Here is a 13,675-nt window from a genome sequence, read left to right as displayed (position 1 = left end):
GGAAGAAGAGAGATCAATTCTCCTCCCTAATTCTCTTGAATTCTAAAAACAACAATGCAAAAATGTCAAGGTTCTCTCCACTGTAAGTGTTATGAAAATTCTCTAAGGAAAAGCTCCCTGAAAAACTTAAATCCTAAGCTATTTATACACTTTCTTCAAATGGTCTTCAAGCCTTGAATTGGGCCTTTGCTCTTGATGGAATTGGGTTGATAAAGGCCTTGGTTGATTGCTCTTGGAGTTGGAGAAAGATCCATTGTGAACCGGGTTGAAATCATAAAAAGTTTGAGTAAAAGTTTGAGGCAAACTTTTACTCAAACTTTTTATACCAGATGGCTTCTCTTGCTGCTACCAACGTTTGGGCTAAAGTTTGAGGTCAAACTTTTGCTCAAACGTTGGCCCCCTTGTGTATATGTGTGGCGCCAACGTTTGCCAAAAAGCTTGAGGCAAACGTTGGCGCAAACTTTTTTCCTCCAGGGTGTGCAAGTGTGGCGCCAACGTTTGCCAAAAAGTTTTAGGCAAACGTTGGCGCAAGCTTTTCTCCTCCAGGGTGTTGGTTTTGTGATGCCAACGTTTGCCAAAAAGTTTGAGGAAAATGTTGGCTCAAGCTTTTCTCACAAAAGTTTGAGCTAAAGTTTGAGGCAAACTTTTGCTCAAGCTTTTTTTTCTTCTGGAGTGTTTTCAATTTTTCCAAAAGTTTGAGCTAAAGTTTGAGGCAAACTTTGGCTCAAGCTTTTTTCCTCTGGCATGTTTTCAACTCTTCTAAAAGTTTGAGCTAAAGTTTGAGGCAAACTTTGGCTCAAACTTTTTGTTCTCTCTTGCTCCTAGCCATTCCTTCTTCCTTCAACCTTCTTCAAAACTCTTTTCACCTATCATCAATCAATCAAAACAATCAAAGCTATGCCCCAATCATGAGATTGTATTTCTTTCATAATATATGACAATTATAGCACAAAATCTCATGAAAGTGCATGAATTCATACATGGTTGATTGAATCAAAGAAAAAATAGAAATCTACCCAATTGGCTTGCTTATGGCTTAAGAAAGTGCATAAAATCAATCGAAAACAAAAGAAAAAGGCTAGTGAAACTAGGCTAAGATGACTTGTCATCAGGCTCTGGGGTAGGTGGAGGTGCAGTGGTGGTGGAAGGTGTAGCTGTAGAGGGAGAGGGGCCGGCAGATGGTGTGGCAGTGTCACTAGGGAGGGCTGGAGGTCTGTAACCCAAGGCCAGAAAGTTTCTGCTGTGCAGGATAATCTTCTTGCATTCTGCAGCAGGTGGCCTCTCATCAGCATCTTCCCAAGGCATATCAGCTCGACGGCCCAGCTGGGTAACCAAATAGGGAAAGGGGAGAGTGCCTCTGACGTGGACCCTGGCCATATAGTGCCGGATAAAGCGTGGCAAGTACAGGTCCTTACCCTCCATCACACACCATAGGAGGGTGATCATAGCGGCTGGTATCTCAGTCTCGTGAGTACTCGGCATAATGAAGTTGCTAAGTATCTGATGCCAAAGCCGAGCCTCATCATTCAAGTATGCCCGCTTGATTCCCTTGGGCAAGGTAGTGTTCTGACCCATGTTCCAAGGAACTGTCGGGTCAAGGGCGATCCTCACCTTGACTGCATCCCAGTCAAATCGCATATAGCGCATATCCTCCTCAGCTTTCTGATAACCGTCTGGCTGATCAAATTTAGGAAGAAGCTTCAGAATATCTTCAATTGCCTCATCAGTAACCAGAATCTGCTTTCCTCTGAGGTTCACTGTATCTAGGGAGGTTTTGAAGTAATTGCAGTAGAATTCTCTGACCCAAGATGCATTGACCTCAGTCAGAGGTCTCTCCAGGAAGAACCAGCCTCTTTGTTTGATTTGGTCAGAGGTGTACTGCTGGAGTTCTTCTGGGATCTTCAGAGTTCTTTCCAGGTATAGGTTCCTGAATGTTGCAAACACCGGATACTTCAGCTCACAGTATCGGTTTGCAAATTTTATTGGATCAGTGGCAGGAAGCAGTTGGTCAGCCTTCTCCTACGGGGTAAAGTGTTTCTCCCGCCAGGAGATATCATGCATTAGATCTATGATGGACATAGATGAATCTCCTCTTTTACGTTTGCCAGTGGTAGCATTTCCTTTTCCCTTTCTCTGGGAATCAGACATCCTGAAAAATAGAAAACCAGGATATAATAAAAATAGTAAAACAAATAGGCAAATAGTCAAAAGAAATACAAAATGGCAAAAGAGAATTAGAATGAGGTAAATGAGTTAAGTAAATGTGCATTAAGGATTGTATAGGAGTTAGAAGTTTGAAAGGAAGAATGCACAATCCAAAATGTAATTGAATTCATGTGAAATAGAAAAATTATCATTATGCCATGGTTAGAAGGTTAAAAGAAAGTGAAAAACCAGAAGAAAGATTTTTAAAGGTTAGTTTGGTTAGAAGTGAAAAAGAGTTTAGGAAGTTAACATTAGTGAGTTAGTAGAAAGTGGGTTAAAGTAAGTGGCATAATAAAAATATTCCAAGTAACAAGTATTGATAGTTAGAAGCTATAAGTAACTCATAACCACATAAGGAAAACAGGTTGATGCTGATTCAAATAGATATAGAGAAAGCAAAAATTGGAATCAAAACATCACAAATGCAGTTTATGAACCAGGAAATCAAAAAGGATAGAAAGCATGCCCTAGCATTCATGAAATGGTTTGGATAAAGCAGAGGAAAACAGAGTTCAAAATATCAAAACCAAAACATGAATGAAAACATTTTACAGAAATTTGGACAGCATTCCGGCTAAAATTAGATTGTCCTGGAAAATAAATAGCAATCAAATAGTTCATATGAATTAAAATTAAAGCTTGCATTTGCATATAAGGAATATAATCATGAAAAATCAATGTAAAGAGCAGCAATATACAGGAGAGTACAGCATATGAACTAACATTACAGCAGCAGCAGGATTGCGAAAACAATAAACATGAACAGCGCAAATAAACAGACCTAAATCCACTAACCACAGCCTAGGTTACCTAACAACCTAAAATCCACTACAACATGCATATCTAACTAGCCTAGACATGAACATAAACAGAAAAATATGAACTAATTACGGATAGATAAAAGGGTGACGTTCTGCAGAACCTGGAAGGCCGTAGAATGAGATTGGGCAGAAAGGTGGCTGGCGGTGGTGGTGACGGCGTATGGCGCGGTGGCTGGCGGTGGTGGGGACGGCGGCACGGCTGTTCGGGGCAGGGGGAAAAAAGGGGTAATGGGGGATGGGGGTAGGGGAAGGGGTGGTGGTACTGGTGGATGGGGGGGTGCGGCTGGGACGGGCGGCGGCGGTGGTTGGTGGTGCGCGGAGGAGCAGTGGCAGAGAGGGGGGAAGAGGAAGAAAGAAGGAGAAAGAAGGGGAGGGAGGAAGGGGGGAAAGGTGGCGGTGGCGTCTGGGAGGTCGGCGGCGTCTGGGGGTGGTGACTGGGTGGTGGTGGTTAGATTGGAGAAGAGAGAAGGGAGGATAGGGGGTTCAGGGGGCGCGATAATAGGGTTTCGCGTGACCTGGGAGGGTTATAAATTTGAATCCACGTGGCCGCGTGGGGCACGCGGTCGCGTGGCTGGTGCTAAATGGGGGGTGGCGCGATCGCGTGGGTCGCGCAATCGCATGGAAGGGAAAAAGGGGGTAGGACGCGATCGCCTGGGGCATGCGATCGCGTTGCTGGAATTTGTGCCAAACGCACGAATCCAGCGTCGTTCCAGCCCAACTCTCTGTCTCCTTTTGGGATTTGTGCAATCCATGCGACGTGATCGCGTCGCTCACGCGGTCGCGTGGGATTGATTGTGTACAAGTGACGCGATCGTGTCAGGCACGCGATCGCGTGGGTCATTTTGTGCTAGACGCACACTGGCCGCACGATTCCAGCCCAACTTTCTGGACGTTGGATCCTTACGCCGATTTCCAGGTCACACGGCCGCGTGGAGGACGCGGTCGCGTGGGAAGTATATTTCGCCATTGACGCGATCGCATGGATGATGCGGTCGCGTCGCGCACCCTTTTTTTTTGTAGAATGCAGAATGCAATGCTTAATGTGAATGCTATGCATGATTCCAGGTTTAATAAAATAAAAATAATATTCAAAAATAAACAAAACTAAATAAAATTAAAATTGCAAAAGGAACGATCATACCATGGTGGGTTGTCTCCCACCTAGCACTTTTAGTTAAAGTCCTTAAGTTGGACATTAGATGCGCTTCCTGTTATGGTGGCTTGTGTTTAAATTCATCCAGAAATCTCCACCAGTATTTGGAATGCCAACAGCCTCCGGGGTCCCAAACTAGGCATGTGAAGCTTCTGAGCAGCTTCAAACAGATTTTCATGCTCCCAGGGTGATGAATATCAGAATATTTTCCAGGATCCCAAACTTTGGTTCTAAATCCGCCTTCGTTTTGATCTATATTTTTCCATCCGGGCGGTTTAGAAAGTAGATTCTCACCATAGTGACCAAACGTTTTCCGAGATCATTCAATTGAGCATGATACCAATCCGTGCACTTTGATTTGAAGCGTGGAACCTTATTGAACCTTGTACACCAGCTCTGAGTACGAGCTATTTCCCTCTTACTCTTAAAGCCGTAGAGGGCTCTAAGCTGGCTATCTGTTTCAAGTAAACCATATTCAAGTGAATAAGTAAAGGTAAAGGTTAAGGATTGTACCCACTTGAAGCTTGTATTAGGCGGTAATGGCCTTGGGGTAGGTGTTTCTGGTGGTTCTGTAAGTTCTACTCCCTTGTGCTCTTCTGTGAATTCCTCCACTTCTTCGCAAGATTCTTCAAATGCATCTGTATCCTGGTCAAAGTCTTCTATGTCTTCCTCATCACTCGAGTCATAGATCGGAGGTTGAGAGAAATCTACCTCTGCATCATCTTCGTATTCATTTGGGGAAGATTCTTCGATCTCAGAGAATTCACTTGCGGATGCAAGTTCATTACTAAGAGAGCTTGACTTGTGACTATCATCATCAAGGGAATTTGTGTCCTGGGTTATTCCGTCTAGTTCTTCATAAACAACTTGCCTTGGGGATTGTGCAATATCCTCCTTAGCATCAACTGTAACGTCGTTGACGGAGTTCTCCTCAACTCTGGATTCCCATGGAGGTTCAGCGTCTCCTAGATCTTTAACCAACTCTTCTTCTTGTACAATGACAGCTTCTTCTACTTGTTCTAGTACGAATTCATGCTCTGTCTTGTCCACTGGAGTCTCTAGTATTTCCTTCATGCTACGCTCTTCATTAGACTGTCCACATGGGGCTGTGGTTGGTCCTTGAATGTTCGCGCGTCTAGAAGCTAATTGAATTACTGCTTGCTCCAGTTGTCGAATAGTTTTTTGAAGTTTATTTACTGTTGCCTTGAGGCGAACCTCTGATTCTCGGGATGATGGATTTGGACATGAAACATAGGGAAGTGGTGGTGCTTGGGGGTGATTGGATTGGAACTGGGGTAGGAAAGGATCATTCGGTGGCAAATGGTGAAGAGAAGCTTGTGAGTGTGGTGGTTCGAGGTCATGTTGAGAGGATGGTCTATAGGCACGGGGTGGGGCTTGTTGGTAGTTACAAGGTTGTCCACCATATCTATCAGCTGGGTATGCATTGTAAAATGGTCGTTGTCCGTGATATCTTGGAGGGTGTTGATGCCTAAAGGGTTGATTAGATCCTCTTGGCTCCATCCATCCTTGATTGGTCTGACCTTGATGCATATTCCTGCTGTAACTTCTATTTCCTTCAACAAAGTTAGAACCAAAATCAAAGCGAGAGGGGTGAGAATTCATGGTAGCAAATAAAAATAAAAAGGAGAAATAAAAATAAATAAACAAGCAAAAGAAAAATATTTACAATAACCAATAATAAGGCACACGTTAGCAGTTCCCCGGCAACGGCGCCATTTTGAAGCACTGAAGATTGATGGTTTAGAGGTTATAGTAAACTCTCGTTGCAAGTATAGTTACTAAACCAAGCAATCAACCTTTCTTACAAACGTTTTGGTTGTCACAAGTAACAAACCCCTTAAAAATTGATAACCGAGTATTAATCCTCGGGTCGTCTTCTCAAGGAACTGCAGGGAAGTATGTTCTTATTATTGGTTATGGAGATTGTAGAATTGGGGGTTTTATGAATGAGGAACAAGTAATTTAATGACAAGTAAATTAAATGACAATTAAAAATAAATAAATACTGTAAAGCAAACTTTTGACAAGGTATGAGAAATTGGAGGTCCTATCCTAGCTATCCTTATCAATGATGATGATGGTTGAATCTTAATTCCACTTTGTTAACCTTTACTAAGATAAAGGAAGGTCAAGGGATTAATTGGTTTGATCTTCGAATCCTATTTATTTCCTAAGAAAAGATTGGGATTATGGAAGTTCAATTGAATTAACAAAGATAACAGTTATCAATCACGTTTGAGTTTGATAACTCCTGAGTTACTGATTTTTTAACCAAGACCAAAAGGAGAAAAATAAATCTACTTGGAATAAAAATATCTTCAGAGTAAAAGCAACAATAGCATAAATAAGAGAAATCAATATTAAACTGAAATACCTCAAATAACATTAATAAAAGAGTAATCTGTAACATGAAAGGATTCATAAAGTAGCTTGCAAAATTAAATAAAAGGAATATTGAACCTGATCAAAAGAGATAATCCTGAAAGTGAATAAAAATCCTAAATCTAAATCCTAATCCTAAAGAGAGAGGAGATAACCTCTCTCAAAACTAAATCTAAATCATGGAAAGTAAAAATTTGCGAGCTCCCTTTGAATGGATGCATTCCCTCACTTCATAACCTCTGGTCTATGCCTTCTGGACTTGGATTTGGGCCAAAAAGGGCTTCAGAATTCGCTATGAGCGTTTTCTGCAACTTCTGGTGCATGACCTCTGTCACGCGTCCGCGTGGGTCACGCGGTCGCGTCATTCGGAGCTTTTCTTGTCACGCGGTCGCGTCAGTCATGCGGCCGCGTCATATGTGTTATGCTTAAGGCTTGCGGTCGAGTCAATCATGTGGCCGCGTCACTGTTGATTCGCGCTTGGCATGCGATCGCGTCGTCTATGAGATTGCGTGGATGCCAGTTTCTTCAAGGACTCCGTTTTGTGCTTTCCTTCCATTTTTGTATGTTTCCTTTCCATCCTTTGAGTCATTCTTGCCTTAGAAGATCTGAAACTACTCAACACACTAATCACAGCATCGAATGGAAATAAAGGTAATTAAAATAATTAATTTTAAAGCATAGGAAACATGTTTTTCACATACATCACATAATAAGGAGGGAGAAGTAAAATCATGCAATTAATATGAATAAGTGGGTGAATGATTGAATAAATCACTCAAATTAAGCACAAAATATATCATAAAATATGAGTTTATCAACTGTTCACAGATTTTTGGTTGTTGTTCCCAATGCCTTGAAGTATTCTTCTTGCAGTGCCGCTAGGAGATATTCGCACGATGAACATCTTACTCGGGAAGATGCTGCAGCGGCCTTGCTGAGAAAGCTGCTGGAGTTGCACGCGATGCTCATTGATGACTTCAACCAGGACTTGTTAGAGGAGGAGAAAGTTGTCCACTACGAGACCCGCAACGCCCTTGAACGACTCCGTGGACGTTATCGCAACACGGCCTCATTATTTAGAATTATTGACGCCTGAATCACCCTGACTACGTGTCCTCAAGCTCTGAGTCTGACTCGAATTAGACGGTCTCTATGTCTTCATTGGCTACAACCACATCATTCTCACAACCTATCAAGTCACGTTCGCTAATAGGAGAACCGTACGACAGTTGGAACAATGCTTTTTATTTTCCTTTGATGCCAACTTAGAAGCTGGCCTTTCTTTACCTAGGACATCTAACATCACTCTCTATCAGTGTACTCTTCCCGTTTTAACTTTTTTCTGGTATTTAAATTGAAAACTACTTTTATCATAATCTGTGACTTATTTACTGAAAATTTGGTTTTTTTTTTTGGAGGTTAACATTTGATTTTAAATTTTGTTTCAATTTCTGAAAATACTTTTTGGTCATAAAGCAAAACATAATCACTATGTTTACATTTAAACACATATCTTGTGTTCGAGGTCTAACAAATTCATTTTTCTAAATTTTTTTCAAAAACGTCACATTTTAATTGTCCTTCTTTCTAAATACCTGCACGACAACTGTCAACTAATGGTTATCTATGTCAAAGTGCATCAATAATTATCAACATTAAAAAATTATATTGGTTTGTAAATAGATTAAATTATTCCATTTAAATGTTAATTTTAACTATTTAAATATCCCTTTGAACATCAATTAAAAAGATAAAAGTATCTTTGTCAGTATTTTTGCCTTTTAAATGCGCTAAAATTACAAATTTAATTTTTAATAGTTAAAAATTAAAATATCCCACTTATGATTAATTTTAATTACAATTACGCAATATCATGTTTAACTTTACCAAAATTTAATTGTCAAATTTATAAGTACTTATTTATAATTACATATAAGATACATATGGTAGGTAAACAAATGAGAGAGACAAAAAAAGAGATACAAGAGAAGAGAACTCCTTATTTTCTTCAACAAAAGATTTCATCTCAACATATAGCAATAATAGAGTCAATCGTGGCACATTAACAGCTACAGCATAAAGATAACTGTTGCACCTGCCCCGTCCTGTGAAGGTTACAAGCTCCCGTGTTTATATATGTAAATCTTTCTAGCTACCTACAAGATGATTTATGTATCTACTAACATAATACCAGAAGATGATTAAATTTTAGAAATTTATTTTTTTATCATCTTTAGTCCAAAATACTAGGCATCAAATAATACTTAAGTCTTTACATATCCTATAATTTTAGCTACTTTTGAATACCCCATCCGGCCCCTGACAATTATCTCGAAAGGACAACGAGGCCCCCAAGAAAAAAAAACACCCAATCCGGCCCCTGATAATTTTTTTTGGGACAGATTAGCTCCTGTACCAAAAAAAATAACATTAATATTTTTTTGGCACAGGGGTCTCGTTGTCCTTTCGAAGTAATTGTTAGGGGCCGGGTTGAGTTTTTTTTTTTTTGTCAGGGGCCGGATTGAGATTTTTTTTTGTCAGGGGCCTCGTTGTCTTTCGAGGTAATTGTCAGGGGTTGATTTGAGTTTTATTCTAAAAAAAATGTATGATACAATAAATTAAATATATTTTTAATAAACACTGATTATTTCATATTTTCTATGATCCATGAAAATGTTGATTTTATGTTTTTTTTCTTTCCGTTATGCAAACGTTTTTGAAGTAAACACATTGAAATATAATAAATAGCATCGTTAATTCAACATTTATCAACAAATAATTACAAAAAAAAATATTGCATAAATAATAGAAATAATTACATAATATATAAATTATTTTAGACCATTAAAAAAGAATAATATAGATAACAAAAAATAAATATATATTTCTATTTTCTATTATATGGTATATTGTTAATTTATAATATAATAAATCATAATGTTCTCATAGATAAGAACATTCAATTTAATATTACTATTTTCTGAAACTCATATCTGTGCAATAAATAGTAACAGAAAAGAATAGTATACGATGCAATGAGAGAATATGATTAAAAAGAATATTAGTAGTAGAAAAGAATTGAATTTGTACCTAATGGTCCTTCATATTTAAACATCTCTCCTCAAAGAAGGAGACATGCATGAATAACCACCGAACTATCATGCTTGTCTTATATATATGCAAATCATAATACATATAGATATCTTTTATCAAATAATTTACTTCTATTTAATTTATTTTAATTTTATCTCTAAACTCACTCATTTTTTATTTAATTATATTTTTATTTAGAAATAATTATAAACTCACTTATAATTTTTTTCATAATTATATAATAACTATAAATTATATATTTTTAATAAATACTTCTACTATATAATACTATAATAGATATAAATTAATTAATAAATTATTAAAATTTAAAAATAATAGTTATTAAATATAAAAATAAATTAAAAATACTTATCATACAGTAAAAATAATATAATATTTATTATTCATCATCCATATTGTTTTAGAATAGCTTGATTATTCTTAAAATGTTAGTGAAAAAATATGTATTTTAAATTTTAATTTTAAAATTTTTAACTATTCCATATTTTTCATTCTTGTAGGACCTGATCAATTGATTCAACCAGTGATTCATTGGTTTAACCAGTGACCTAGTAATCTAATCGGGTCGATTATTGATTCGGTTTACACAATGATAGCACACAGGCAGGAACGAGACGTGACCGAAAGAAACTTCCATAGCAGAGTGTAGGGAGTCCACGGACATCATCTTCTTCAACTTTCATTGAGCTCTCATATGTTGCTAACGGAGGAAGAGGGTCTGCATTGAGGTGGGTGGGAACCAAGTCGGGGATATGGGTCTGTTGGAAAGGGTAGAATTCTTGGGGTTGGATCTGTTTTTGTGTACCTTATCCCAAATCCAAAAAAAAAAAAAAAAAAAAACCAAGTTATTCATTAAACTAATAAATCTTATTCCTTCATCTATTTCAACTACTTTATCTTCTCGAAAAACATAAAAGTTTAATTCTTTTTATTTTGTTCATAATTTTAATTGTTCTTTTGGTTTTTTAATTTTCAAAATATACAAAAAATAGGACAATACATAATTATACTTTATAATTTTAATTCTTCTATTGAAAACTTCAGACATTATTTCAATTATCTACAGTGTGAATGATTTTATTTTTTCCAAATTATCAGGAGGATACAAAAATTAATATAAATTATTTAAATTAAATTCATGTTATTCGATAACAAAAAATAGTCAAAAAAAAATTTATACAAAAAAGTGTTATTTCATACAAATAAAATTATACTAAATCGTAAGGTAAATGAGACGACGGAACAACAGAATTTATTAAATTCAAAAAAAAATATGTTATCTTTTTTTAATGAAAGAATAATCATGTGACACATTTTAATTAATTTAAGTTTTAATAATAATAATAATAATAATAATAATAATAATAACAATAATAATTATAATTATAACATTAATAAAAATGATGATAATAATACTAATAATATTATTTGAGCTTTTTAGTTGTATACAAAAATCCTATAGTAATGGGGGCAAACAATCCATCTTTTTTGGTTGTAAACAAAAATCCTATAAATTTTTGGTGTCCAACTACTACGGTCCATTTCATATCCACAATTATTGACCTTGAAATCTCCAAAAAGCTCCAGCGGTAAACAAAAAACAGTTACCGTGCTTAACAGATAACTCATTTTGACTAAGCCTTCACCAACTTAATCCAAGAATCCAGGTGTCTAAAGCCTACTGGATGGTCAATCAAAAGTCACCTTTAGTCACCCTTAATCATCAAATACAAAGCCACCACAGAACTCTCCTTGTAAAAAACAAAGAAAACAATAAACTAGAGAGTTTCTATGTGTAGCTAATTGTAGTTGTGATGAGGTTATGAGAGTGGAAAGAATCGAGAAAATGAGAGATATCAAACTATGATTATATAGCATTGGAATTAGAATCCTACACACACATTTTCAGAGTCTCTCCTTAGATATACATCAATGCAAAATAACTAACTGAAGCAACAATTATTGCCAATAACTAATTCCTTACTTTATCTATACATTAACCATGCTTTTACTCACTATCTTGACACTATTCATACCTTTTTGTATGATAATCTAAACCTATAATTTTTCTCCATGATGTAACGCCTTGTAGTACTCTTATCCAAACAGAAAGATTATCTTCTATCATAGAAAATTGATTTTTGCATATAAGATTTCTATCAAGTTAAGCATAATCTTGTCGACATACTCAATGCTTCTCCAAATACTATAATTTTTTATGGTTAGGTGCACAAACTTTCTACTATAGAATTTGTATTCAACCCATAACTCCATGCTTCCATATTTATTGTAGTCGTTAGGAACCTTAAACCAAAAGGCATCGGCTCCTCTTGCAAAGCATCAAGGTCCAATATCAAATAAGGTTACAGGAAAACGACCTTCCCTTATAAGGTAGACCTTCTTTTTATAACTAACTAGAGTTGAGATAAAATGAATATCATAAAAAGACATATCTGATGAATGATTCAGTCCCTCTCACCCATACGGGTTCTTCTATTCTTCTATGTGAGGTGGGGGGGTGTACGTAAGTGAAGAGCCTAGATAGAATGCAGTGCGCCGGTTGCCGATATAGTTACCATGCTTACCAACTGTTCCCATTGTTGCCTATAGATATAGATGGAAGGTAATAAAACTTGCTTCTCTTCTCCTAGACAATGACTTGCAACATGAGACTAACCACTAGTACATTGGTCTTTTATTACCGACAATCGAATCGACAATGCATTTAGGCCTACAAAAGGGCAAAACTGTTAGTTTTATAAAAGAGTGCTTCTGTAGCGGCCAAGAAGTTAAGGTGGCTAAAGTGACTGTATTTCTTGGTGACACGTGCAGTGGAAACTTGTGATTGCCTGTACTATGACCAAGTGAATTTATTAATTACAGTAAAAATAATAATAGTTGGTAACATTAATAAAGGAAAAAATCATGAAATTAAAATTTATTTTTGAGAAAAAAATTTATTGAAAAAAATAAAAGAAATTTGAAAGCTACAGTTAAGGTTCCAACTTTCAACTTCAAACAGGGGACTTAATCAACGATGGTGTAATGAGTCAGATAGTGTAATCGTTTTTTAAGGCTGTTGACCTCCCTTTGTGGCCGGCAGTAATCTGCGGAGGTGAAATTCGTTGAGGGTCGTTGTCGCGGCACCTATTAGGCATTGATCGGAGAAGGTAATTTTCATGGATTATTCTATTAAGGTGTCGGAAGAGGGGGTATATCATGGGCGGTATTGAATGGTGCTAGTCAGAGGTGAAAACAGAGAACAAGCGTCGTGGGTCGTTGGCGTCGTACCTGGTAGGCGCGGATCAGAAAAGGTTGTGTGCGTGGAATTGGACATCAAAGTGTCGGAAGCGGCTTAGTGCAATGGGTATGTCGTCGGTGGCATTGGCAGTCGCTACATTCAGGTACGTTATCATCCTTTTTTCATCTCTTCCTGCCGTCGTTGTGGAGTTCTCTGTTTTTATTGTTAGTATCTTGAATGAGTATGGATCTTGGAAGCATATTAATTGGCCATGTTTAGATTATTATTGAAACTTCAATGAAAGTGTCTTATTTCTGTTGGTTTCCAACATGAATAAATTCAATAGAATACCAAAACATGGCATGTGATTGTACAAAAAGTTCAACAATAATGTGTGTACATGTTTTAGTTTTCATGAATCAAATTTTTTTTCTCACTTTCTTTCTATCTTTAGAAAGTATTATTGGTTTAGTTGGTTAGCTTCTTGTTACTGAGAAAATGTATGTATCACACTATCTATGTAATATGGCTTATTCGTTTACATTGGTTGTTTAGAGAGAGTCATTATCCATAAAGAGTGTTTGCGTTAGAAACTTCTGTTGGAAGGGTCGAAGGATATTTGAGTACTTCTTCACAAATGCCACTATAAGTTATAATCTTACTTATCTATTTGAGTTTTCTTTATTTTATTTCATTTCGATTTCCAATTGTTTTCGTGCAAAATAAACATTTTACTTT

The sequence above is a fragment of the Arachis ipaensis genome, chromosome B7 (assembly GCF_059453495.1).
Source record: "Arachis ipaensis isolate K30076 ecotype BB chromosome B7, ASM5945349v1, whole genome shotgun sequence".
Lineage (NCBI taxonomy): Eukaryota > Viridiplantae > Streptophyta > Magnoliopsida > Fabales > Fabaceae > Arachis > Arachis ipaensis.
Note: the sequence above shows the minus strand (reverse complement) of the source record.